Below are 6,779 nucleotides of genomic sequence, written 5' to 3' on the forward strand. Positions count from 1 at the left end.
AAATGAAATGCAATATGCTAAGCTAGTCCCAAGAGAGGAGGGCAAATTTTGAGGTGTTACAGCTGCCCCTATTCAATCCACTGTGAACCTGTCGATATGAACAACCTCGGCTTTTAGATGATCAGGGTGAAGAGTGATTGAATACCAAGAACAGACGAACAATTTGCGCTCTGATGGGAAATAATTAACAATGCCCGTCAGAATCGGCAAAGAAGCAATCTCAAAAGAAGAATCCGTCTGGTACGGAGAAAGTCGGATGAATACCGAAAAGAAACGTTGACCTGGATACCAAAATAAATGGCAACACAGGAATACCCATGGCCTGAACGCCGCTCGTCAGTCTGAATACTGAGCATCGGAACATGAGAGTATTAACGTCGGTCTGAACACCGAGAGATTGGCCTGCATGCCTGAAAAACTGGCCTGAACGCCACTTCGGTCTGGATACCACTTCGGTCTGGATACCACTTCGGTCTGGACACCGGAAAACTGGCCTGAATGCCACTTCGGTCTGAATACCAATTCGGTCTGGATACCGGGAAATTGGCCTGAATGCCACAAGTACTTCAACCTGATCGTCGGAAACTTCTTCGATCTGAAAATCGGAAAATCTGGTCTGAACACCCACCTCGGTCTGAACACCGGAAACCTGGCCTGAATGCCGCAAGCTGCATCGATCTGAACTTCGGAAGCTTCTTCGATCTGAAAATCGGAAACTGGTCTGAATACCCACCTCGGCCTGAACACCGGAAACCTGGCCTGAATGCCGCATCGGTCTGAATACCCGAAAAAACTAGCCATGCCTGTCAGCATCGGCAGAAATAAGGGACAGTGATAAATGAGGCGGCACGCGTGCCAACGACCCATGCTGGGGATAACGAGCCATGAGAATGCTATCCTCTATTCAACCCTAGCAAACGAACAATTTGCGCTCAGCTGAGGATTATTCTCTTTCTCTTTTTTTTTGCCTTTTTTGAACCCCAAAACTTCTTTGATTATCATTTCCATCTCCGCCTGACAGAAACTCTTCCTCCAATATCGCACTACTGGGGAATACTTGTTAATTCAAAATCACGATGCCAAACTCCTCAGAGTAACATCTTCCAACTTCCATCTCGCACGACAGAAATCTCCTCCAGTATCGCACTACTGGTGAATACCGTTGACCCAACGTCACGATGCTGAACTCCTCGGAGTAACATCTCCACCACCCGGCGAAATCAAATCTCAAACGGTAACCACGGCTTGAGTCTAGTTTATCCAACGTCATGATGCTGAACTCCTTGGAGTAACATCTCCACCACCCGGCGAAATCAAATCTCAAACGGTAACCACGACTTGAGTCTGATGCTTGCAATGCTGAGGCTAATCTTCCAACCAGCGAAACCACTTCTCAAACGGTAACCATGGCTTGAGTAGCATCTTCACCAACCGGCGAAACCGAATCTCAAACGGTAACCACGGCTTTAGACTAGCTTATGCTTGCAATGATGATGCATGATGATTTTTTTTACAGCGTAATGCTCCATAATTATGGAAATGCTACGCAATTAGGTATGCAATATGATATGCTTATCTAAATGATGAATGCATAAAAAGTATCCCTCTCAAGGGACTCTTCTGGGGAGCTCAAGGCACTCTGCTGAGGAACCCGCTAACACTCTAATCTCCACCCTGCTGGGGAATAGCACCGCTGCTGGGGAAAGAGACCACCCTTGCCAGGGATGACCTCCACTGAACCCGACCCGCTTGGGGATTTCGCTGGGGAAGAAACCACCACCGCACTCTGCGGGGAAAACAACAGTCTCTGACTTGCTGGGGAAATGCCAGCAACGGACACCTCCGCTGGGGAAACAGCAACCTTCAGGCCTGGCTGCTGAGGAAACATCGATCTAAAACCTGCTGGGGAGATAACCATCCCGACCCTGCTAGGGAAGACTCAGACCTTGAATCTGCTGGGGAGATAACAATTCCGCCTCTGCTTGGGGAAACCAGGAAAGTCTGGCACAGAACACCCGTCGACTCGCCGAACCCCGGTATTCACCATCTAACCACAGTATCAGCTTTCCACTTTTGAGAGCTCCCAGACTCGTCTGGACTTTTCTGATTCATCACCTTGTATTCTCGACTTCTCCGTACTCCACGGAGATCGCACTCCCTGGATTCAAACAAACTTTCCAGTCCTCAGACTTTGAAGAGTCTTCTTGATTAATTCTCAAGGATCGTCGCACGTCTTCCATCGTCTTTTCACCATTCCTCAATCCCTTGTCCCTGATTGGACTCTACGGGGATCTTTTGTCAAAAAACCTCACATCGCAACCTGCAAGTGAGTGAAACTAATCTAACAGCACCTGCAAAAGAGATCGTTAGACAAAAACGTGCCCCAGGCGTGCCAAGATTTCAACACCTGAGTCACTCAACCTTCCAAATAAGATTTCAGGTTTTCAATCTTATAAACATGCATCGGAAGGAACCTGTATGTCTTAAAATGCAAAGATTCTTTATCACAATAAACGGATGTTTTTGTAATCAAAGCGGAAATGAAAACAAAAACAAAAATTATTTGACTGAATATGCATTTTATTGATTGAAAAAGGTGGCTCAAAACCGAGCAATACAAAGGAAGCAATTCCTAAAAAAGGTAATTGCGCACAAAAGGAAAATCTATCCTAATGGCAATGTGAAACCGTGATCTCATCGAGTTCCAACTCGGTTACACCCCATATGTCCTCAGACTCTCCGCACTTTCCGCCTTCTGAACAAGACGTTTCCGACTGATCCCTGCCAGGGATTATCCAGGTGTCATAACCAAAGCGTAAACGATCATGCCAGACGCAGTTGTTCGTTTCAATCCCTCTTTTGCCTGGACCTCCCTTTCGGGTTTTCAGTCCACCGGGATACCCTTTTTTGCCCAAGCCGCCTTTTCAGGTTTTCGACTTGCCGGGTGTACAGTTTTTTCCTTTTAATCCCTAATTTTTGCCCGAACCTTTTTCATTTTTTTTTCGGTTCGCCGGGATGCCCATTTTTGCCTGGACTATTTTATTCTTTTCGTCCAGCGGGTCTCTTTATACGAAGTATTTTTTAACTGCGTCTGCATTCACAAGGGATGGAAAATCCTCGCCATCCATGGTCGTTAACAACAAGGCTCCGCCAGAGAAAACCTTCTTCACCACGAATGGACCTTCATAATTAGGTGTCCACTTGCCCCTACGATCTTTTTGAGGAGGAAGGATCCTTTTCAGCACCAGATCTCCTACGTGATACACACGAGGTCGCACCTTTCGGTCAAAAGCACGCTTCATCCGCTGCTGGTACAACTGCCCATGATAGATGGCCGCCAGCCTCTTTTCCTCGATCAGGCTCAACTCTTCATACCGAGTCCTTACCCATTCAGCCTCTTGCAATTTTACGTCCATCAGGACTCTCAAAGAAGGAATTTGAACCTCAACCGGTAGCACGACTTCCATTCCATACACAAGCGAGAAAGGCGTTGCCCCAGTAGACGTGCGCACCGAGGTTCGATACTTATGCAATGCAAATGGCAACATCTCGTGCCAATCCTTGTAGGTCACGACCATCTTCTGCACAATCTTCTTGATATTCTTATTGGCTGCCTCGACCGCCCCATTCATCTTCGGACGATAAGGAGAAGAATTGTGATGCTCAATCTTGAATTCCCGGCACAGTTCTGCCATCATCTTATTGTTGAGATTAGAACCATTATCAGTAATGATTCTTTCGGGAACCCCATATCTGCAAATGATGTCTCTCTTCAGGAATCTGGCAACGACCTGTTTCGTCACATTTGCGTAAGAGGCTGCTTCCACCCACTTGGTGAAGTAATCAATAGCCACTAATATGAACCGGTGCCCATTCGAAGTCGTAGGCTCAATCTTCCCAATCATATCAATGCCCCACATAGCAAACGGCCACGGAGACGACATCAAGCTCAATGGATTTGGAGGCACGTGCACCTTGTCGGCATAAATCTGGCATTTATGACACTTCCGCACAAAATTGAAACATTGAGCCTCCATTGTCATCCAATAATAACCTGCCCTCAGCAGCTTCTTCACCATTGCATTCCCACTGGCATGGGTACCGAACAACCCCTCGTGAACCTCTTTCATCAATTGGCTTGCTTCTTTATCATCAACACATCTGAGCAAAACCCAATCGAAATTTCTCTTGTACAAAACCCCATCCTTATTCAAGTAGAACACCATGGCCAACCTCCGCAGAGTCTTTCGGTCCTTCTTGGATGCTCCCTCAGGATACTCTTGGGTTTCCAAATAGCGCTTGATATCGTAATACCACGACTTCTCATCATCAGGCGCTGTGTCAACAGCAAACACATAAGCCGGTCTATCCAGACGTCCCACCTCAACATTGGGGAACTGATTCCACCACTGCACCTTAATCAAGGCGGCCAGAGTAGCCAAAGCATCTGCCAAAGGATTCTCTTCTCTAGGCACATGATGCAACACTACCTTGGTGAAAAACGTCAACAATCTCCTCGTATAATCCCGATATGGAATTAAATGAGATTGATGCGTATACCATTTCCCGTTAACCTGATTCACAACCAAAGCTGAATCTCCATAAATAACAAGGTTCTTGATCCGCAAATCAATCGCCTCTTCAATCCCCAAGATACAAGCTTCGTATTCAGCCGCGTTGTTGGTGCACTCAAATGTTAGCCGGGCAGCAAAAGGAATGTGGGACCCTTTCGGCGTAACCAAAACAGCACCAACTCCGCTACCATTCACGTTAACGGCCCCATCAAACATCAAAATCCATTCGGATTCAGGGTCAGGCCCCTCCTCCGGGATTGGTTCCTCACAATCTTTCGATTTGAGAAACATGATGTCCTCATCAGGGAATTCAAACTTCATCGGTTGATAATCCTCAATGGGTTGCTGGGCGAGGTAATCAGACAATACACTCCCCTTGATTGCTTTCTGAGAGGTATACTGTATATCATATTCGGTCAAAATCATTTGCCATCTCGCAACCCGTCCGGTCAATGCTGGCTTCTCAAAAATATACTTGATTGGATCCATCTTGGAAATCAATAAAGTGGTATGAACCAGCATATACTGTCTCAGTCGGCGAGCAGCCCAAACCAAAGCACAGCAAGTTTTCTCGAGCAGTGAATATCTTGTTTCACAGTCGGTAAACTTTTTGCTAAGGTAGTATATGGCATGCTCTTTTCGACCAGACTCGTCATGCTGCCCCAGTACACACCCCATAGACCCCTCGAGGACTGTCAAGTACAGAATTAACGGTCGTCCCTCCACAGGAGGCATCAGAATCGGAGGCTCCTGCAAATACTCTTTTATCTTTTCAAATGCCGCTTGGCAATCATTATTCCACCTGACCGTTTGATCTTTTCTCAACAATTTGAATATAGGTTCGCACGTGGCTGTTAAATGAGATATGTACCGCGAAATGTAGTTCAATCTACCTAAGAAACCACGAACCTCTTTTTTTGTTCTCGGCTCAGGCATTTCTCGTATTGCTTTTACTTTAGCAGGATCAACCTCGATTCCTCTTTCACTTACGATAAACCCCAGCAATTTACCGGACCGTACTCCGAAAGTGCACTTATTCGGATTCAACCTCAGTCTGAATTGTCTCAACCGGTCAAACAACTTGGCCAGATCTACCAAATGCCCCTCTTCTGTTTGGGACTTTGCTATCATGTCATCAACATAGCATTCGATTTCATGATGAATCATATCATGAAACAAAGTCACCATAGCCCTCTGATAAGTAGCACCGGCGTTCTTGAGACCGAATGGCATCACCTTATAGCAGAAAGTACCCCATGGTGTGATGAACGTTGTTTTCTCCATATCATCTGGCGACATTTTGATTTGATTATAGCTAGAAAAGCCATCCATGAAGGAAAACACCGAGAACTGAGTTGTATTATCTACCAACACATCAATGTGAGGTAACGGGAAATCATCCTTCGGGCTAGCTCTGTTCAAATCCCGGTAGTCCACACACATTCTCACCTTCCCATCCTTCTTCGGCACTGGCACAATATTTGCGACCCAAGGCGGATAATTAGTGACAGCGAGGAAACCAACATCCAACTGATTCTGAACCTCCTCTTTAATTTTCATGGCCATCTCGGGTCGAGTTCTGTGCAACTTCTGCTTCACTGGAGGACAATCTGCTCTCAATGGTAGCTTGTGCACAACAATATCGGTATCCAACCCTGGCATATCTTGATAAGACCAGGCGAAGATATCAACATACTCTTTCAACAGGGCTACCATTCTGCTCTTGACACTTTCCTCCAAAGCAGCCCCAACTTTCACTTCCTTTCTGACCTCCTCGGTACCCAGATTCACAACCTCAACTTGCTCCTCGTGCGGTTGAATCACCTTCTCCTCTTGTTTCAACAACCTGGCTAATTCCTCCAGCAGTTCACAATCTTCTTCGCCTTCTTCTTCGGCATGATAGATCGGATTGTCGAAGTCATATGAGGGTGTAACAGGATTGTTATCAATGAGATCCGGAGAAAGATCGCATCTGCATGAATGTTGATTCATGCACTGCTTTAGAACCGGAGTGAAACAATTTCAAAGAAGAATGAAAACAAACATTGCCATTTTTGTTTTTGTTTTTATTAAACTGCAAAAATAAATGAAAGACAGGGAACACCGCTTTTAATTGAAAAACATCCTTTTATTTATGATGCAAAAAATTGCAAAATGAAACATGAGGTGGCCCTTACAATGAACCATTACGTTTCGGGCAAAACG

This window comes from Lathyrus oleraceus, unplaced genomic scaffold, assembly GCF_024323335.1.
Source record: "Lathyrus oleraceus cultivar Zhongwan6 unplaced genomic scaffold, CAAS_Psat_ZW6_1.0 chrUn0136, whole genome shotgun sequence".
NCBI classification, from domain to species: domain Eukaryota; kingdom Viridiplantae; phylum Streptophyta; class Magnoliopsida; order Fabales; family Fabaceae; genus Lathyrus; species Lathyrus oleraceus.